Raw genomic sequence first — 22,619 nt, 5'->3', positions numbered from 1 at the left:
TTATTTAGGACGATGTTAGACTCTAGCGGCACACATTTTACACAGAAAAGCCACACAACAGCAATACGCAACGCATATATTTAAAGGCAGAGCTGAGTCAGGCGGGGGAAAAGTGACTGCACAAACTTTCGAAAATGCGTGACTGGGGAAAGTGCACGACTGAAAATGCGCCAATAATACATTATTAAATACATCTTTCATTGACATTTTAAACATCACAGGTTAACTGTGCAATGTATAACTGTCACTTTTTAAAAGAGAAGGGCACGAGGGACGCGTGAAGCCTACCTTCTCACTTCAGCTCCTTGTGACGAAGTTTGTTACTGCGATCGCACGTTGTGAGCAGAGGCGTGCCCAGAGCCACCCAGCGCCGCGTGGAATGCGTGCCACCATTTCAAGCTATCTTTGCTTTGTTAAGGACAAATACACCGAGCGTCACCACGGAAACGTCTCTTGGGACTTGCGAGACTGTCTGCCACATGTTTTTAAGGTTGGTGAAAAGAGAATATTGCCACTTTGCGTTGAGGTTAACATGACAGTGTGTGTGTCACATCACAGGACAATTTTACACAATGAGATCTTCGAAAAAAGTGTAAACTCTTGTGCAACTACTGTTCAGGGGAATAGAATGAACTCTTGATGGTCGATTTCATTAAAGGCTGGCACAAACATTCTGGATGTGACATGGGAGTTAAGCCCTGACGATGAGGGAAGTATTATCGGAATGCTGTCTTTATGAAAGACGTCGCGAATCTTGCCGTATTTACAGCATTTCCTACTACTGAAAAGAACTTTGAGGAGAACTCGGGTGAGAGACCGCTCACCGGAGCTTGGGACTTTATTGAACATTATTTTTGCTGGTCATTTGTAGTGTTTATCTCGTGCTTTCTGGGAGTGGTGCTCGGTGAGTGTATGTTTCAGGGAAGAGTGTGTTTTCTTTTTGGTTTGGTTGATTACAAGTTAATGGCGTGTACAGTGAGTACCTGCGTAGTGTTGCGTTTAGACTGCTGTGAGCCGCATGGAGTATTTTCAGGTGTCGTGAGTGGCGTGTGAGTGGCAAGTGTCGTATTATTGTGCACCTATAGGATGGTGTGCATTTATGGCTTGTTGTTTTTAGGGATCAGGAGGTTTATTATAGGAGGTGTTGTTCTTGGAATCTGTATACATGATTTCCATATGTGGTTGAGTGTTGGGAGTTATAAACTTATACTCCTATTTTAAAGATGTGTACCCTGTCTCTTTTGTGGTTTTGGGGTTATGATTGTATCCCAGTTATAGTTCACGGGGAGAGCTGTACCCCGTTACGATGTAGAGTTTATTCTTAAAATTTAAGGGTGGTGTGTACCCCATTTAGGAATTTGGGGACGGAGAAATAGCTACTCCAAGGTGTAGTTCACGGGGAGGGTTGTACCCCGTTACGGAGCAAAGTGGTCTCCATTAATTTTTCGTCTAATTTAGTTTGTGTTTGTGTTTCCCAAGGAAAGGGGATGGGACTTGGGACTAAGTGTATTTGGGATGTGTTGTCGTTAACTTGTGTTTGTAACTGTTTGGGATGTGTTTGTTCTCCATCTGTGGAATGGATGCTATGTGTACTTTCATATGGATGTGTACACACAAGCTAATTTTATCTATTGTATTTCCATCTTGTTGATTTCCCTAAAGAAAGGAGATGTGTTATATTTAGCCTGTCTTCTTTCTACCTCTGGGGATTTCATGGTCACTCACATGATGTCACCACTAGAACCTTGGGTGACATCATGGAGTGTTTGGGGCTTGACCTGGTGACAACTGGCAGTTGGAACCAGGCAGGCTGAGTGGCAAGCTAGTCACTCCTGGTGGGTCTTCTTTGTAACTTGACTTAACATCCTGAAGACTTGAATAAAGTAACCTACATGATACCAGGCTCCAGCATCTATTTACAACAGTTCCATTCAGAATATAGTACCTATTCTAAACTAAAAGGTCCTATCCTAACAGGAACCCATAAAGAGTTCCTTCTGGGAAAGAGCAAATAGATCAAATAACTAAGAGGAAGATCGAACTCCCCATAAAGGGTTGTTCTTGAGATACAGCAGAGTTCTCCAGACTATAGTAGTAGCAATTGTCTAAAAGGATGAGAAGGAAAGAATCACAACAGTAGCTATGATCAGCATAAAACAGAAAAGTCTCCTCACAAAGCGCAAAGAAAAACAAGAAATGACAGTAAGAAGTAGCTGATGGCAATTTAGGCTAAAACAACAAAATGCCAAGGGGTATGGCAGGGTAGGGAGGCATGAAGTGAGTCGAATAGCGCAAGTACCTCTCTAGCTAGGAAAACGTAATATATAGAAAGCAACTAAACATGCTGCAAAAACAGGTGAATATCTTTATCATCCAATGGTTAGAGGTACTCTGGTGGTTCATCGTCTTCGCCCTCAGTTCCCACAGTAAACGTCGATGGCAACATGAAGTCAGTTAGAAATGGCTACAACTTATTACAAAAAGTTACATCTACGACGGTTCTCACAAGAACCTTTTGTAAGCCTACTCTGTAAGCTGTTTGGTATCTCACCATATAACAATGAGCTGCTCTATGAAATACAACAATTCTGGTATGTTCCGGTTAGATCATGAAAAAAAGCTACAGCAAGCATTTTCTTTCCATTGATACACATGTTCATTATGCATATGTGGCAAACAAAACAATCTAAGTACAGTGAAGTCATATAAGAAGATGAGGAAAGAAGGAATATATTTTTCCAGGACACAGCACATTTCACAAACAGTCATGTCCTAGAGTTCGATTATAACGTTAAGTCACTATTTTGTGCATTTGTTATCGTAAAGAGATAGAACAGTAAAAATAAATAGTGCATCCTATCCAGTAAAAAATGATAGAAATGAAAGCTTTCTGCAGGAAATAAACAGCATTTTACACGTTAAGTAAAAGTACATTTTCTAACATAACTTATTATTCATTTGGAGGTTAAACATTTAGGGACTGATTATGATTTCGGGTGGAGTTTCTTTTGCCCGACAATCTCGGTCAAGTGACCGACTGACAACCAGTTGGCGGTCCCGACGGACTAATTAGGATGCACTGTTCAGTTGCACTCCTATACTTTACAATGGGAGCATGTATTCCGGTCGGACTGCATGCTCCTATTGTAAAATAGGAGGTGCAGTTCCTTCCTGCACCCGTGGCAGGCGCCTCAAGGGAATCAGAAGGCAACAACAGGGAGGCATCACAGGTGGCCCCTCAGCCTCCAACTGGAGGCCATGCACCCAATGGAGCCCTGCTAAGGGGTCCCCAAGTCGCGCTCTGACAGCCTTTCTATGTCGGAAAGGCTGGCATCGAAAGGCTGCCGAAACACGACATCATAATCGCATGGACGGAAAGAGACACCCTTTGTATTACTGGCTGCATTCTGACTGGTGGGCAGACTCTCTGAGCCTGTCAGAAGTGAGTTGGAATGACCATTCAGATTCCTTTCCGATGGCCTCTATTGTAATAAGGCGGTTGGAAAGGAATCCTACCAGCATATTACGATGTGGTTGAAAAGGATCTGACCAACGGTTGGAGCTGTTTCTGTCCGCATCATAATCAGGCTCTGAGTGTGTTTCTAGATTATTGTGTGGTGAAATGTGCTTAACAATTTTCAGCTTTCATACCACTGATGAGTGGAAATCTCTTGGGATGATGATGATTGTAAGAACTGGCAACCCTGTGACTTGGCAAATAGTGGAGCCCTTGATCAGATTTTCACTATCTTTGTTTTTGAAGACTTTTGTGATGAGCTATTTTCTCCATTTGCTACTGTATTTACTGATATGCATCTGGTGCCTTATTCTAGAGCGTAAGTGTCATCAGAGGTAGCCATTTTTGACAGCTGATCAGACTAGTTGCCTGTAGGATGCCAGAATACGTTGGCTGGTCCTGCTCTTTCTAGCAACAGAAGCACTGTGGCCACCCGGGTAACTAGCAGTAGTCTACCTTGACAGTTAACTGTTTTAAGAACTTTTAATGTTTGTTCATGTGCTTGCACTTTATGCTCTTCTCTCGTTGTCACTCTTGGCAGCCCATGGTGATTCACATGGTTCAAGCTTAGTCCTTTATTCCAGACAACTGCTTTTAGAGTACATTGTAATTTAGCAAGTTTGTTTTATTGCTTTCTTTACTGCCACTCTGCAGGTGCTATATTGAAGGGGAAATGGGCATTTCAGGTAGCCATTTCTGACCACTGAGCATTTAGCTGCTTGTAGGATCCCAGAACGTGCAGGCCAGTCGAATGCAATATAACAGCAATAGCATCACAGCTGTGCAGCGGACACATGAATGGTGCACCAAAGGCGTGCTCATCTTCGCCCCTCGATACACTGACCAAGCAGAGGGCACAGGACCCTATCCATTTAAAATCAGGCTCTCACAGTAGAGTTATATATAAGTGTGACTTTCTTATCTCCCTCCGATCCACACTCATCTCTTCCACCTTTTCCCTAGACACTACTCTTCTTTGTGATCCACCTAATTTCCCTCTGTTCCACTTTTAAGCTACTCCTTACCCATATTTTCTGCTAAGAATCAGTTGCAATTCACAATAATAATGCATGAAGACAATAGCATACTTCTTCCCATGCTGATCAACTCAAATGGGCCACACACATCCACCACCATCTTCTGCAGTGCCCTGAAGGTTCAACATGTACCACAGGAGTCTCCTTTGCCTTATGAGACTTGTCACTACACGCATGTTAGCAATCTGGTTTCTGGTTAGCAAAGGTATGCACTCTGTCCAAGCAGGAACCACCACTTTAGACAGGGTAAGCTAGATACACACTAAAAAATAACCTGTGCTCACCCTCTGGTAGCTTTCCATAGAGCAGTCAGGCTTATCTATAGAGCCAATGTATACAGTATTTGTGCAACACACACACACAGAGTAATGCAATGAAAACACCATATAAATACTCCACACAGGTTTGGAAGAAAAGATAAAAATTGTGTGTTTAAATCAAGACCAAAGCAACACAAATCTTATAAGTAGAACCAAAGTTATGAATTTTTAAAGATGAAATCAAAATATAGTGCTTAGAGTTATAAATCATCAGCAAGGGAAATCTGGTCGCTGTACACCAGGGTGCACCCAAAGGTCAAGTCTACGGCATGTGGGGCAGGCCGGCTACATGACTCATGCAGGTCCCACTGAAAAAGTACCTTGGATGGAGGAAACGTCGATGTTGAAGACTCGGTGCAAGGAGCAGAGGAAGTGATGCATCATCGTTAATCCCATGGTTGGAGGCGATGCATCAGTTCTGATCCGCGCAGTTGATGAAGGCTTTTTCGATAAACCCCTTTGCGATGAAGGTGATGCATCATCATTGAGTGGTGCAGTCTATCGTAGTAGATGCATGCAGTCCGTTAAGCAATGTCGTAGGGCAGCAACTGTGTTGAAGGTAGATGCGTCAGTTCTAATAGGCACACATTTTTTGATCTGTGAATTTGGCTGGATCAGTACAGAACAAGTCAGTTCCAAGGGCCCAGGACTGGGTTGGCACCACTTGGCAAGGAAGAACTCAGAGATGGCAAAGTACAGGTGTTGCTGCTTGGTTGAAGAAGTCCAGAGACTTCAGAACAGGAGGCAAGCGAGCAAGCCCTTGGAGTCCCTCTGCATTCAAGTGAGATGGGTCCACCCCTTTTCCTCAGCTGGGCAGAGGGTAGCAAGTAGCAGTCAATAGGCAGCACAGCAGAAAAGCAGTTCTTCCAAAGCAGCAACTCGGCAGAGTGGCAATCCTTGTAGTAGCACAGCAGTCCCGGTCCTGAGTGGGAGCCCCTGTGCGCTCATCAGCATGAGTTTTGCCAGCAGACAGAGCAGGTTCCAGTTCCCAGTATCCCCAGCACAGTAGATAGTGCAGAGTGATTTCACCACTACTTTTCAGTTTGTAGATTCAAATGAAATGAGGATGTACCTAGAATGATGTTAAAAGCAGTTATTTCAAAAAGGTGGCAAGGGAGTGCAAACAATGTTATCATAACCCTGGCTTATGAGGGGTGATACAATGAAACCGATCCCAGGATGCTAGATTCTGGTCCAGGTTGGACCTAACCTAGCTGTTCGGGCTGGACTGTTCCCATGGACAGCAGGGTCAAGACTGATTTGCACATGGCTGGGTCCAAGTTGGGTGATGTAGTGAGCAAAAATACAATGGATTAAACCCAGATCTGTGACTTGGGTTGAATGTTTGATTTATTAAGCATTCTGTCCACCATTTATTCTTTCTGCTTTTATCTCCCTAAGTGGGAAGGGTATGACCTGACGTGGCTGGTCCCAGGATACATGTTTCTGTTTCAGGGAGGACCTGGCCTGGCAGTTGGGCTGGACTGGTCTCATGGGACACAGGGCAAGATTGATTTGCATATGGCTGGGTCCAAACTGAGGTAGCATTGTGAGCAAAACACGGTGGATTAAACTCAGAGCTGTGCCCGGGGTGAATGTTTCATTTGTTTCAGCATTCCCTCCAGCATTTGTTCTTTTTGCTTTTGTTGTCCTAAGTGGGAAAGGTAAGCCCAACAATGGGTCCCATGCTCACTGTGCCACCTGGATTCAAGCTAGTGTGGCTGATGAAGGGTGATACCCCAAAACCGGTCCCAGGATACTTGTTTCCGGTCCAGGGAATACCTGGCCTGGCAGGGTCAAGATTGATTTGCATAGGCTGGATCCAAGCTGCAGTGGTGTGGTGAACGAAAAGAGAAGGGTTAAGCCTAGTTTTGTGACTGGTGGTGATGTTTGATGTTCTTTATGCTATATATATGACACTACAGCTTGTGACCATAGGTGTGGCACTTAGCTGTGTGCCACCCTTGAAGCATGTACAAGAAATGTATCATGGTAATACAAGAAGGAATGATGCAAATGAATCTAATAGAACGTTTAGTCTATATTCAAGCATAGTAGAATAAGTGGCAGTGTTTTTAGTGTTATAGGTTTGTTCCTTTTGAATAGAATTCAATCCCCACCTCTTAATAGGCATTTTACCTTCGTCATTTTTATTGTTATTATTTTACTCAACTGAAAAGGGGTACCTTTAGAAATAACCCACTGTCACTGCCTGAGAGGTTTTGGGGATGATCTGACAGGGAGTAACATGGTGGAGATCTCTGGTATGCTGGTATATGCATGGTAGGGGCTATGGTTTGTTGTGAAAGAATGTAATTTGTGGAATAGGTAATAATAGAAAAAGAAGAAGGGTTATTTGTTTTTAAGGCACGGAAAACTGTTATGAATTAGAGGTATGCAAAGGAAATTGTTCAATTGGCCAAGTCTTCAACACAATAGAATAGTTGGCATAGTGTTATTTTAAGCATGTCCTCAGTATTATTGCATTTTACCTTTAAATAATATAACAAAATGAGGTTTTCACATTATGAACTTTATTAAGTAGGAAGACGAGTACTGAATCACACTTACCCATTTATAGCAAGGCCACATTTTTCCCTGGCAAGGGGAGCCTTAGTTATGATGGACTGTGGTCTAAGTAAAACCTCAGTGCCCTGAGTATATCCTCCTATTTACTGCGGCCAAATTAGGTGATCATTGTTGCCTTACCCTATAAAATGAGGTCATTTTCTTCTTTATTTCTCGATTTTTTTTTTTTATGAAGGACATTGTCCATTTTGAGGATATGCCAGAGGTTTTGAAATAGGTTAGGCGGGGTCATACCTTAGTTGGTTCCCGCACTGAAGATCATCTTACGGAGGCATAACTGGTAAAACTCAACTCATAGCACCACTGGGGAGCAAGGGTTGTTATCCATCCACCTCCATTGCTACCCTCTTACTTAATTCTAAGAGTGTAATAAACAAAGAAATGTCTGCTGTCGAAGAGAGGTGAGTAATTACACAACATATAGTGTCTGCAAAGGTCCAGGAGTGGTATATTAAACACATTAAATAATAGGTTAAAGATAGAGGAAACTAATGTGGGCAAGTGTCTAGAGGGAATAAAAGTTTTAATATTGTTAAAAATGGTTTAGCACACTAAACTGATAGAGTCTCCAGCATAGTGGTAGATTGAAGGAAGTGCAAGGGAAAATGGAGTACTGGTATAATAGAAGCTGGCTATTTAAATCAAGAGGTCTGCCATGATGAATCGGAGGAGAAGGGGAGATCTTCAATTTTTCGTGGCTGGGGGCATGACCAGAATGGCACCCAGAATTATTGTTGGCAGAAACAGCACTGCCCTAATTTCCCAAACAATTTACTTCTATCCCCTGAAGCAACTCCCCATGTGATAATGTTAAAAAGTGTGCCACCCTTGTGGCTAATCACAAGTAAAATTGGGAAGATCTAAAGAAGAAGGTGGTGCATTAGATGGGCCACAGAGTGGGTTGTTCCAGGGAACTCTATCAGGTCATCAGCATGCTACTAAACATATATTAAGTATAGAGATAAAACCTGCAATGGCAAATATGTAGTGATTAACTTTCGAACCCCTTAGAAAGTGAAGATGGTATTGTCCAAATTAAGTTGCCCAATTCTGTCTAAAAGTCAAATTGACATAGTTCTATTAGTTTTTCTACATAGCACTAGATTTTATTAGTGATATGGGTTCACCACACACTTCTTCTACAAAGCGTCTAGTCAATTTAAATTTCAGATTTCTAACCAATTTTCACCACTTAGTTGGATAGCACTTGTAGAATGACTGGACCCCATGCGTTCTGACACCCCAGGAACACCAAAGGTAATAACCAAGGGTCCTTATTTATCAGATTATCCTTGGCCTGCAGTCGCTCCAGTAATAATAGCTGTTGAAATTCCCTGGGCCATCCAAGGGCCTGTTTGTAATATGATTTCACCCAAACCAAATTTTTACATTATTCCATGGAACTTAGAGTTTTTAAAGTCCAAACTGAATAACCAAGACTGGCTAACCTTTGTAAGTTACTTTTCTATTTTGTTTTTAAAGAGACCTTGGCTACCAACAACTTTCATGTGAATGGTTATGCAACCTATGAGACTTTGGCAATACCATCACAGTTAGGGAGAGCCAACAGTGGACTGGCTATATATCTCTATTTCTACCCTGATTTCGCATATGGTGATTTTTGAACAGGTAGACTCATCCATCAATCAGATATTAGGTTTACTAATGATAACTAGTACTATCCATGATATTGATCATTTGCATAACAACATTTTTGACTCAGGAAGAATAAATGTGATGTCCAAACTTGACAAGGATCTGTATACTGTCTGTTGTAGGAGGGGTAAGGAGATTTACATCATATGGGCAGGTGACTTTAATGCCCACCTATGTACTTCACCCGTATAAAACATGTGGGATCTGGGAATTTGATGAATGAGCTTCAAATGCATTTTGGACATGATAGTTATGGAGAGGCATACAATAACTTATTTATTAGGAATAACTTGTTTTCTCTAATGAGGCTTGCGATTTATCTATCCCCTTTGGTCATATCTTTACAGGGAGAGGTACTGGGAGTACCATTGATTAAATACTTCTGTCAGAGAAATTGAGCCTGTTTGTCACCAACTTTAGCACTCATAACAACTGTGATAGAGACTGCAAACCACTAGAATTGGGGAGAAGTTTGGGTATTGGGAGGATATAAAGCTCTGAGATCTTACAGGATATTGATGCAGCAGGAAGTTAATGGTACCTTGAGCAGATGTAACAGGGTGAATACCAAGGGATTCATGACCAAACTAATTAGTGATAATAAGGAACAATTCAAGATGACCTTGGATGCATCTCTGGGAGACCCAAGGGTTAAGAATGCCTTTGTTGAAATCTCCAGAGGTAGCCAAATAGAGCTATTAGCAGAAACTAGAGCAAGGGAGCCATAACTGTCTGGCTGGTTTGATACAAGCTGTATGAGGGCCCCTAAAGATCTTTGTGTGCCACTTAGCAGACCTCCCAGGATCCAAGACGAAGTTGGATCCGGGAGACCAAATAAATCATTACTCACAGAGAGAAAGAAAATTATCGAAAGGAAACTCATGGGACTGTGAGTGAGACGAAGGGCAATGTAGTCTTCTGGATGGTGATCAATCCACCCTAGTTCAGATATTCTAGTACTCCATCCATAGATGTCTTAATTCTACCACAGGAATGGGTTGCCCATTTTGGGATGATGATGAATGTCAATCCAATAATTAAATCGGGGGAGATTGAGATGCAAAATAATAACATTAAATTGCTACCCAACGCATGAAGCTGTTTTACACTTCCTTTTGATCTCCATGAGGTCAAAACAGCAATTGAAAACATTCAGTGCAGGAAAGAACCAGGCCCATTTGGGATTTCAATTGATCTTTTTAAGTTCAACTTGGAGTTTTGTGTGCCAATTTAACAAACTTCCTGAGACCGGTAACTAATTCTGGAAATTTGGACACTTGGTCACATTCCTTGATAATACTAGACTTCAAAAAGGGGAGAGAGGGATTTCCATGGGCTTTCATCTGATTTCATTATTATACTGTTTGGTTGTTAGAAAGGCTAGACTCTTACGCAGAGCAGAACTTGATTTTTTTAACTACAATATGGTTCCTGTAAAATTGCTAGGAACAGTCGGGCATTGCTTAAGTTAAATCTCTATCTGCTTATTGATAAATCTATATTGACCAAAAAATGGGTCATTTATCAGCCTCTTGAATGCATTTAACTGTATAAATCATGCCAAGTTATGGTCCTTAATCATGGAAATAAAGCTGGATTCCTCAATTGTAAAATTTTAGGGGTGAATTCCTCAATTGTAAGTTTTCCTAGGCAACTCTAGGCAGGAACAACTGCTTAGGTCCGTTATGGAACTAACACAGAATGTTCTGAGAATTTTTATACAGCATGGGGGTAAAGCAGGGCTGTGTTCTTGCACCTTTCCCTTGTATCCAAATTACTAACAACTTAGAGATATTCTTTATTGAGAAAGGCAAGGATATGCCACAGATTGAGGTCAACCCATTTCTGCCCTTCTGTACTGCTCTGCAGTAATGGCGCATATAGCAAATGAATTTCAGACACTGTTGAATGCCTTTGCAAGTTTTATGGATTTTTAGAACTTGAAAGCTCATTTTGTGAAACATTTATTATGTCCTGTGGGCACAGAGGGGCAAAAACACCTCCTTTAACAGTAAATGGTATTCAGCTGACCAAACATAGCTCAGTCACGTATTTGGACCTGCAATTTGATTTGCTGGTGAAATGGGAGCAGCTAAATATTGTAGGGAATCAATATTTTGAAGAATCTGTAACAACGTTATTCACATTTGCCTCCAACTTGGAAATTAAATCTTTAAGAGAAATAGGTCTGCATTATAGGGCCAGGTGTGCATTTATGGCTGCATATGTAGCAGGTAGTTAGGTTGAATGCACTCTCCTCAGGGCAGGTACAAACTTGTGCTGCTCTGGGGGTAGCACATTCCAGTGAAATACTGAGCTGCTGCTTCAAAGCTGCTCTGTGTTTCACTGTGCAGGCGGCCAGCCGCCTACACTTTAACGAGCAGACAGAGATTACCTTGCAGGCGGGCGCAGTGAATCATTGTATCTGCTTGCAAGGTGATGTCTGGGAGGTCAATACAACCCCTTGACCCTTTGCAGAGGGCTGCCATTTGGGGGCTCACTGACAGTGACCATCTTTTTGTTTAATTCAAAATTAAGTGGCTTATTACGATGTCGAGCTGACTTTCATTCACCCGATACTGCTGTGGTTTGGAACTGCCCGACCTTAGGTTGGTGGTTCCAACCACCTGATTTGAATGCGACGACCTATAGTGCAGTCAGAAATATCCATTCCACAATAGAAGTTTTTGCTGCAGGTGGAATAGGCCTGCACCATAAGCTTACATTGTAGAATGGAGGTTTGCAATCATTCCTGCACCGTGTGACAAGCACCACACAGTGCAGGGATGTTGAGGGAGGCACCATAGGTTCCCCCAGGCCCAATTGCAGAGGACCAGGGGGGAAGGAGGCCCAGCTAGGTGCCTCCTAAAACACTTTCCGACAGCCTTTTCACGTCAGGAAGGCCGACATATAATGGCTGTCTGAAACTGTCATCATATTCTCTATAGTAGAGACAAGCCTGGCTCCACCTTCATTAGGGGATTATGGTGTGTTCCAACGAATCGATGCACTCCTCGAACCCATCGGAAGCACACAGCATAATGCATGGTCCGACTGCATGTAGAGATGTCGGTCGTATTGCAACCGACAGGCTGTCTGTTGTGAACCCATCAACATCGTAATTGGCCTCTAAGTCAATAGAGCTCTACCATTTTTTATTTTTTCCAAATTTAAATTAAATATATAAAATTAATTGACATTAACTTTTAATATAAAAATATTTTTGCTGATTTATTATAGAATTCGATAAATGTTTTAATTTTTCCTATACATTACAATGGGGAGATTTCCACTCCTACTGTCAAGTCTCCTTTTAGTAAAGTATAGGAAAGAGTAAAAACTTTACTTTAATTTGAAATATATTTATGTTAAATATTCATGTAAATTAATTGTATCTATTTATTGTAGAACAAAACAAGAACATGCTACAGTACTTTTGACTTAATTTTGTATTTTTTCAAATAAATCTTTAATTAATTTGCATTTCTTAAATTAAAAAACAATCTGGTTTAAATCAAAATAGAAATTCCTATCTACAGTAAAACAAATTGTTTATTATGGAATAATAATATTAAAGGTAATTTATAGAATCAATTAAAAGTCATTTTATTATAAAAGTAATGTTTTACTACTTTCCAAATTAAAAACAGATGTTAAAATATGTTATCAAAAAATAACAGAAGTTTATTTTTAGATCAATTTTAACATTAGATATGTATTTATATTTGTAACAATTTTCAATAATTGAATTTAACTCCACATTGTTTTTTTGTTTTTTTTTAAGTCACTACCACCTCTATTTTATAAGAGAGGGTGTTGCACTACCCGTAGTTGGCCATGGTTGGCACTGGACCTACTTCAACTCTGAAGTAACTTTCAACTGATTTGGGTCCTTTTTCTGGCTGAACTAACTTTAGAAGTGTCGTTTGAGAAAAGCAGTGCTCTTATTCTTTTGTGGAAGGGTGCATTCCCCTCATTAAAACCTTCCCTGAACCTCCCTAAACTCTTACATACTCCCCTCTAAATCCACCCCATTTAGTAGTAGGGAGGTCCCTTTTCTAGCCACTTTTCGTGATCCCTCTGGCATTTACTACCAAGGACCTTATTGCGATGGCGACACCATTGCGGAATTGGGACCGACCTCCTGTCTGCGGTCTCGATCACTGCATTACAATGCGACCGCACATGGTGTAGTCGCATAATTCCATTTCTCAATGGGCACTCGTGCTGCAGCCAAAAAATGGCTGTGCCACAAGCTCCCATAGAGAAATGGTAAAATCTGTTCATCCCTGCACCTCCATGGTACAGGAGGCGGCAGGGAGAAGGTGGTCCTGCCAGGATCCCCCAAAGTCACAATGTCAGAAAGCCCAACATGGAAAGCCTGTCAGAAGTCGACATCGTAATCCCGACAGCATAAAAGCCGTCCAAAGGGATTGCGTGAGGCCTCCAACTGGCAGACGGGCTCCTTGAGCCCATCAGAATCCAGCGAGAATGACCGGCTGGTTTCCCTTTCAACCGCCTGCATCATAATGCTGCGGTCAAATGTGAAACCCATGATGTTGTCCGGAAAGCCTCCGACCTGCGGTCGTAGGCTTTCTGAGTCTCATCGTAATGAGGCCCTAAGTAGTAAACTCACATGTGTGAGGACCTCCCATTGAAAGATAGTAGAGGTGTAGATTTACACTTATAGTTTTGCAAATACCATTTTGTAATACTTTAGTAATACTACCCTAGTACACCTAAATGTACTGCGCAATGCAGTTTGTGAATAAGCCCTTGTATGTCTAAAAAAAGCTATCTAATTATGAGCTTAAATAGCTGTTAGGTTTTTTTAAATAGTGAAAATGTATTTCTAATAGGATTACTAAGTATGATTGTCGATATATTTTGCCCTTTGGTCTGTTTTGAGCCCAAGTAAACACACAGCTGTCTTGTGAGACTTGTCATGCCAAGTTTTAAATTATTTTATCATCAACTGCTGATCTTGCTTGTTGTGTGCCAAGAGTTGGCGAGAAGAGCTCTTGGGGTGCCCAATACTTGTTAAAATATTGGCTTGTTGGAAAATCATCGCAGATATAGCATTTAAAATTAATGTTGCTTACAAAATATCGCCCCATTGGCTTTACATAATGTATTCTATACTCAAATTGGGTGGTCAGTTTATAGATGTTACATAGGATATTATATTTATGTCAGTACAATTTCAGTACTATACTCATAAAATTCGAGAAAACAGGAGTCTGTTATGCCTTTGCTTGCCACAGGTTTTCAAATAAGATTTGTTCACGAACAATGCATGTTTTAGATTATGTAAATTAGATTGCAACTAAAGTCACTGCCTACCAGTGATTTATGTTCAATGACATTGACCTTACCTTCAACTGGCGAACAGCAGTGCTGAGTTCACAGGGGTAAGGCTGATGACCCTTTCTGTGCCCTCCTTTTACTAATCTTTTTCGGGGTAGCAGTTATATCAAAAACACAGAGCTATTTGCTTTGCCATCACACGTACAGAGACTGATATGCATGAAAGGCTTTAGTTTCTAAATAATTTATTTTTTCTGATCCAATTCTAGACTCTTGTGGAGCTTCACCTGGAGCCCCAATGTGTTAAGTCTACTGTATTGGCTTTAATCCCAACTTGCAGTCGCCCCTAGTTCACGTTGCAGATTGACATACCCAGAGACCAGACACGCCACATATTCCACTGATCAGCCCCTCATGATTTGACAAGCACCACCTCATAGTAGAAGCTGCTGTTTGACATTGCATGACCAGAGCATTGACTCGTTCGACCAGCTTCGAACCAAAGACTTCAAAACAATGAACATCTTTGTGGTCATTTCACTCCAAGCAACTTGTGAATTAGATGTTCAATTCTTCAAGTTGGGGTCCAGATTTATCAAAGGATAGCATTGCCCTGGCATCGCGCAGGGTGACATCAAGGGCAACACAATCTGTATGTCAAATGTACTGATCCACGTGAGCCGACTGTGTGTGGTCCTGTGTGGCTTCATAAATCTGGAGTAAGCCTAGGCAGCGCCATTCACTGACTTGTGTTACTCTGCGCTTGGAAGGAGTTAAATAGGTGGAGAGTGGGTGCACTGACACATCTACCCATATATTTTGGTGCATTCTTAGATTTCCCAAGATAAGTATATCTGGGAATGTGTCAAATTTGAAAACCTGCCAGATAGAGGTTCAACAAGGTAAATTATCTTTATTTTTATTCGTTTGTTCTTCCTTCTAGGTGTCCTACTCAAAAACAATCCTGCTTGCAATGCAGACACCTTTGAACCATGGTGCAAGGGTGCTTGTGTTGGCGCTAGGCAGTACATAGTGCATCGGCATAGTGAGAGAGCAGAATGTGCCATATACTAGTAAATATAGTGCATCCTTGCAGTGCTGCAAGTTGTCTCTGTGTTGCTCTGTGTCTAAACTTGATAAATCTGGCCCTCGAGCTCCAAACGTTGGCACGCGTCTTTTAGTTGACTAACCAGCATGATGTGAGTTCACATGGCTTTCAAAGGTTGAGCTGCATGTTTCAACTAGATAAATGAATTGTATCCCTACTTTAAGAACAATGAGTGGCTTTGGACTGTTTTGGTTCAATTTATATGCTTGATATTTATTGCTATTTCTTTCCCTTTTACCCTCCTCCAATAGTGTGTGATAGATTATATGATTAGATTTAAATTGATTTGGTTTGGGCAGGCTAGCTGCTGGGCACATACTAAACACACATACTCTGAGGATGACAAGCTGGGTATGCAAAGACACCAATGGTGTGCCAAGGTAATCTTTACAGCGAGATGTAAACTCTGAGCACCACATGGTTTAGAGATTGCAGAAATTTAGTCACAGATTACATCAATAATATTTAGTAATGTGGCTTCTCGCTTCAAGGTCCTAATATTTCTTATTTGCGCGGTGCACGTTTTAAAAGAAGTATAGGGAATATGTACAAGAAAGTGGCGGAGAGAGGCATTAGCCATCATGGCTTAAAGCCTCTCTCTGCCACTTCTGAAATCTAAGGCTGCACAATATGTACAAGAGTGTGGTGCAGCCCTGTGTTTCCCCCTACGATAGCGCTAAGCTTAGCAACTTGGAAAAACAGGGGGGGGGGGTTGATTCCGTTGAGGAACAAAGGGGCTGGAATTCAATAAACAAAGTACATAAACACAATTACCCCTAAAACCATAGATTCAATAAGTTCAATTTCTATTCAAGTACAAATTATTACTCAAATATCTGTACAATTTATGAACATCATTGCATTCAAACAATTATAATACTGTAAACCCTGTGAGCAAAAAAGATAGTCTTTACCAAAATTATACTTTTCAAATAAAGTGAATTTCCTTTAATTCACAAATGTTCTTCATATATATTCTCATGCTCTCTTTTTTTGTTTTTTTGTTTGATTTTGTCAAAAATATTTCATCATCAAAAACGTCTTTTTACAATTTCTGTACAGTGTTTATAAATTTGTAAACAGTACACATTCAAAATCGCTTCTAGTCTACACACTAAAAACAATTTTAAACATCTTCTTGATCCTTGATATTATTTACGAAATACAATAATTCATGACGGTAAAATAATACTGCATTATTCCTCAATCATCAGTAACTCAGTGGTCCAAAGAAAAAAGGGGAGGTCAGACTTCACATTAACACAAAGTCTTATCGTATTCAACCTCCATCAGTGGGTTAAACTAAACATTTGCTGTTATCTTCAATCCTTTACAGTATGTTGAAGCACTTGACCTCGTGATGGTGAAAAAAGATGAATAAAAATGGGGGAGATTTGCAGATGCGTTTCAACCTTAAGATGAGGGCCACATCATTTTATGTATGGTCTTCCTCAGGGCTGTGATATTTAGTGTAGGACACAGAAGAATAAAAAAATATACAGGTTCAATTACTCTGATGAGCTACTTTTTGTGTTAATCAAAATGAGGAGAGGGGGAAGCACCCTTCTTGTCATACCTGTAAGATGTAGAAAAGTGGATCACTTTCAGAGTCTACCAATTGGATTGTGTTGGCGATGGGTAGCAGCCGCTCCCCATATGTTCTTGCTTTCTGTGAAGAAAATGCAGCTATAACAACTAGCTACTAATCCTTTGGCATGCTTCATAACAGCTTTTTTCTAGGGAATTGTGGTTATTAACTAGTCATTATTTTTTATTTTTAAACTATCTATGAACAGGAAACTGCTAGCATTTTGTTAGATTCCTGGGGATAGAGAAGAGAGTGCCTAATGTATTGCTGATAGGTGTTCCTTAATAACAATTCTGAACGGATGTTGCCGTAACTGGGCAAACTTTTGAATTAGACATCTTGCCGAGTGGCAGTTTACTGTCAAAACATCACTTGGGCGCTTTTGTTCTTTTAGTTGCTTGCGGGCATAGTATATTGCTAATAGGCATTCCTTAGGGAATATTCTACATAGATGTTGCAGTCGCAGGGCTAATTCGTTAAGCAAGAAGCTTGCGCACGTGGCAGATTACATGGCAAATCCCACCAGGACACTTACGGCCAGATTCATCAATGTCCCGTTTTGCGAGTCCTTAATAGCGATTATTAAGGAATCGCTATTAAAGACTCGCAAAACGGGATTCATGTAGAAATCGCAAAAAAAAATGTGATTTCTACAGCTTCCTTATTTGCGATTAGCAAATTGCTAATCGCAAATACGAAATGACTCCCCATTCATTCCTATGGGCCTAAAAGCGATTTTTGCATTTGGGATGATGAATCCCAAATGCAAAAATTGCGCTCGCAAAGGGCCAGATTCTCAGAATCTGGTCCTTTGCGAGCCGATTTTCCCTTGATGAATCTGGCTGTTAGTTCTTTAAATTACATGGGAACCAGCGGAATCGCGGGTTCTTTTACCTTGCACCGTCTAATGTCTTTGTCAAGTGCATAGCATGCACTTCTGCTTCAATACACGCACCGCTCTTCTCCGTGTCGGTAGATGAAGTGTAGCAAACTCGTTGTGAATACCGTAGGCAGCGTCCAGTTTATCACGCCTTCTTCCTCTCAGCGTCGAGGCCAATGCTCATAACTTCCGGTTGTCTATCTTCTGGTATTGCTTTACGTGTTCAAGGCACCTGACTTCCTGTCAGTGTTGTGGAAAAAAGCCATTGTCATCAAAGCAGAAAGAGGGGGCCTGTCTTCCGGTACTCTTCCTATAGCCGAATGTCTTGTTCAGACAGCCTGACTTCCTTTTTCGGTTAGTGAAAAAAACGTGTAGCGTCTAAAACTTTACGGAAACAGTGTCTTATTCTGCAATCCAGACAGGCAATATACAAGTAATAAATCATGCACTATGAGTTCAAAGATGGACGTGTTCTTCAGTGATTCATCTTAAACATAACTCAAGGGAATTATTTATAAGTAATCCAAGTGCCTTTTTGTTGTGTCTCAGCTGCTAGCTCCATGCTTAGGGATCGGCTACAAGCAATGCAGGATTTCAGAAAGTTAATTTAGTCCATGGGCTGTGGTTCCCATTTTCAGGATATATTTGGCTTCATAATTGGCTAGTAGTATATCAGTCATGGAGCTTTTGATATGTTTTAAAACTGTCCATTTCATTTCCTGAGGTCCGTGACTTTTATCAATACACTGTTTTACCATGGGCGCCGTCAAAACTTTACTATTTGATTTGGGATCTATGTTGTGTAATTTGAGTTTTGATTTGTTGGGTTGTCTTTCCTATGTAGGCTAGTTGGCACGGAGAAATCACACAATACACTACATTGCAAGTGTTGCATTTAGTGAATTCTTGGTGTATGATGTTTCTATTTCTGTATCCAAAATCACTCCCTTCAATGGTGCTGCTATATGAGGTACAATTTCCGCAGTGATGATGTCCTTGTACAGGGGGTAAGGTATAGTTGGTTGTATTTTAGAAATCTTCGTATTCGCCCTCACCAAGTGGTCCTTGATACTTCTATTCTTTTTCAATGCAAATATAGGGAATTCTTTGAAGGTATCCAATACTTTGATGCATTTCCAATTACGTTTAACATTCTTTTTAATCTTGTAGGTACATCCTGGGAAAGTGGAAACACAGACCAGGGGCATTTTTTTTTTTTTTTTTCGTCCTCATTTACCTCAGATAAAAGAAAAATGTCATTTTTTTCTGCCCTTATTGTTTGTGAGGGTTACCAACTGCCAAAGGGCATACTCCAAGCAACATCAACTTTTCTACGGCTGTGTCTCACACCTAGATATATACCGGCACTGCTTTATTTTCCAAAAAATGACTTTAAAAGCCCTGAAGCAGTCCAGGAGTGTTAGCATGTGTAATCATTGGATGTCAGCTAATACTAATATCACAGATTACCTCAACCGTTAATTCATACACCTTCCAACCAAACAGTTAATGATTTCCAGAAAGCTTTCTTTTTGGACATTTTGCCTGAAAGATACATTCTAGACATATATATATATAAGAGATTCTAGCCAAACTGAGTGCTGTGGAGTTATGCTGCTTACACATTTCCCTTCTGGCCAGTTATACAGCATGAAGCAACAAATCTCTAGAGGTTCCCGTTAACTCATCATCCACCCCAAAGATAACCAGAGAAAGGCTTACCTTTATTAGCCAACCCAAAATACCTGTCATGGTTGTTTCTACCTTGCTGATTTCTGGACATAGTAAAAACATGTGGACATCGGTTGCCTTTTCCAACCCACATTTTGCACAGCTGGTTTGGCTTCCTTTCCCCATCTTAGATATTTTCTCTGGCGATATGTAAGCCCTATAAAGTGAAAAATGGTGGTTTCTTCTTTTGACTGTGTTGTAAAGAGTGTGCATAGATAATTGTCAAATGTTCCGCAACTGGTCACCCGGCAAGTACTGTCCCCACAGCTCCTCCGCCAAAGATATTGGCGAAAAACCTCAGCTACTCAATTTCTCTCTGACGTCCCCTTCGCAAATCACTAAGCTGATTACTCTGGCTAAGTTTCGCTCACCTGAAGACCCTCGTCCCCCAAAAATTTTACAAAGTATTTGTCATCTTGTAGGACCTCATCTATCAAAGATTTTCAACCTGATGATTGAACAAGGACACTTTTCCACTGTGTGGAAACAGGCCTGCATCTTGGCTCTGCTTAAAAAAAATAATATGGATGCATCAGGTACAGCTAATTATCGGCCGATTTCGAGGATTCCACTTCCGGCTAAGATAATTGAGAAAACCATGAATATGGAACTCTCTAATTTTGTTGCAACCAATCAAAATTTTAGATCACAGCCAGTTTGGTTTTAGAGCTAATCATAGCATAGAATCGGCTCTAATTAAGACCACAGAGGAAATCCGTTCATCATTAGACAGCGGTGGGTCAGCAGCCTTGGTGCTGCTTGACCTATCCGCTGCATTTGATACGGTAGATCATAGTCTTTTGATTTGTCGTCTACAAGAAGCTGGGATCGGATGTAAAGCACTGTCGTTGCTGTCATCGTTTCTAGCAGAGAGGACTCAATCTGTCCTTCAGGGAAAGTTTAGGTCTGCACCTTTTTCCCTTCCATGTGGTGTTCCGCAGGGCTCGTCGTTGAGCCCTACACTTTTTAATATCTATGTAGCGGTATTGGCACCACTAATAAGAAGTTTCAATTTGACCCCAACATCCTATGCCAACGATACCCAGCTGGTGATCTCGACAGTGGATAAGGACATTAATTACGCATCTAAGCTTCAGGACTGTATGCTCTCCTTAAGTCACTGGATGAGCACGCAGTGCTTGAAACTGAATACAAGCAAACAGAAGTGATTATGTTCGGCAATCGTTTTCTGCCTTGGTCACCAGCTTTGGTGGCCAGACAACCTTGGCCCTCCCCCTACCCCGGTCGAAAAAGCCAAATACTTAGGGGTCATAATAGATGGCAAGCTTAGTTTCAAAGCTCAAGTCTCTAAGGTGGTTTCCTCTTCGTTCTTTATGATCAAGATGATTAGGAAAATGTTACCTTTTATTCCGAAAACATGCAGAAAGTCAGTAGTAACTTCCTCAGTTTTGTCTAAAATCGACTATTGTAATGGACTGTACATTATGGTGCAGGCCAACCTTCTGAGGAAGTTACAGGCGGTGCAAAATGCTGCTGCGAGACTGATTTTGGATATTCCAAAATATCAGTCAGTAAGATCAGCACAGCGAGTACTTCACTGGCTGCCAGTATGTCAGCCGATAAAGTTTAAGACCCTCTGCCTGGCCTTCAAGGCGCTACACCAAGAAGGACCACAATTTCTAGAGGACCTGTTCAATTGGTATTCACCAAGCAGACGTCTACGTTCAGCCAATGCATATCTGATGTGGGCAATCAAGATAAAAAAAATGAATGGGGGGGGGAGTCTTACATTTAACACTATTAGAGAATGGAATGCTCTTCCTTTGCCTCTCAGGAAAATCCCTTCCCTTTTGGAATTCAGAAAACAGCTGAAGACCTGGCTTTTTCAGCAATAGTAGCACCTAGCATAGTATGTTGCACCGGAAGCGCCAAGACACCTGAGGGTAATCGTGCGCTGTACAAGTTTTACTAACATTAACATTAACATTAACAAAGTGAATTCTCCGTCCATGCTGTCTTGAAGGTGCCAATACCAAAGAGATACTTCTTTACTTCCCGGTGGCTTACTTATCAGTTGGTCTTCCAGGATGTTACTAGTGCCCAATGACGATGCCTTGCGCCCAACTTTTTATTTGTAGGTAATTAAATTTTGAAAGAGAGCCCATCATCAAACTATTTAAGTCATACCAAGGTAACAAATGTCCATCTCTTGATAGATCTCCCCAGATCTTTAGGTTGTATTCTCTGATTGGTACCGCCAATTTATCATTAAGACACTCGGGGGTCCCTGGGGAATCCCAGATCGGGGGGTATTTCTTTTGTTTTGTCTTTTGGTGTTAATAATGCCTCCCTGGGTGTGTACCATCCCTCTTCATTGCTAATTTTGTTGATCTTTTAGGGTACTGCCGTAAAACTAGTTTTCCCAAAAGTATTTTGGCATTGATGAAATAATCTTCCCTCCGTGAGCAATTTCGTTGTATTCTTGGGGGCAGCATCAAAATCAATGGGTGTTGCAGTGGAACGCCCAATGCAACACCCACTACCCTCCCCTTTCACGCTAACCATAGCATGAAAGGGGCCTTATTTACTAGGCAGAGTTAAGCCAGGGGCTTAACGCTGCCTTGTAAATAAGGCGCAGCCCCTAGCGCCACTGCAACGTTGATAAAAGTGACTTTGTGGTGGCGATAAGGGCTTGGACATATGCCCCTAAGTCTTTAACCCTGCATAAAGTGGTTTATGTTCCCTGAGAAAAGAAAATCTAGGACTTAATTATATGATAACAGTAGGGAAGGCAGAAATTACAGGATTAAGAAATCCCTGTGATGAGTGGGAATAAAATATGTGTGTGAAGGAAGTGATGCAGGAATGTAAAGATTTAGGAATGTAATGGGTTTGTTCTAGTATGCTGTTTGAATATGTATTCTG

At 41.1% G+C, this 22,619-nt stretch overlaps 1 long non-coding RNA gene across 1 annotated transcript; it reads right to left on the bottom strand.

Annotated features, from left to right (window-relative positions):
* Positions 1–4,639: 4,639 nt before the first annotated feature.
* On the bottom strand, positions 4,640–18,166 carry LOC144827252 (uncharacterized). Its single transcript, XR_013610101.1, has 3 exons — positions 18,017–18,166; positions 17,111–17,203; positions 4,640–5,946 (listed from the first exon to the last, which is right to left on the bottom strand). It is a non-coding gene; the product is annotated as an uncharacterized LOC144827252 (long non-coding RNA).
* Positions 18,167–22,619: the final 4,453 nt, after the last annotated feature.

This window comes from Lissotriton helveticus, chromosome 4_1 (genome assembly GCF_964261635.1).
Source record: "Lissotriton helveticus chromosome 4_1, aLisHel1.1, whole genome shotgun sequence".
Classification (NCBI taxonomy): Eukaryota; Metazoa; Chordata; class Amphibia; order Caudata; family Salamandridae; genus Lissotriton; species Lissotriton helveticus.
The sequence above is the reverse complement of the archived record's forward strand: the minus strand, read 5'-3'. Positions and strand labels throughout refer to the sequence as shown.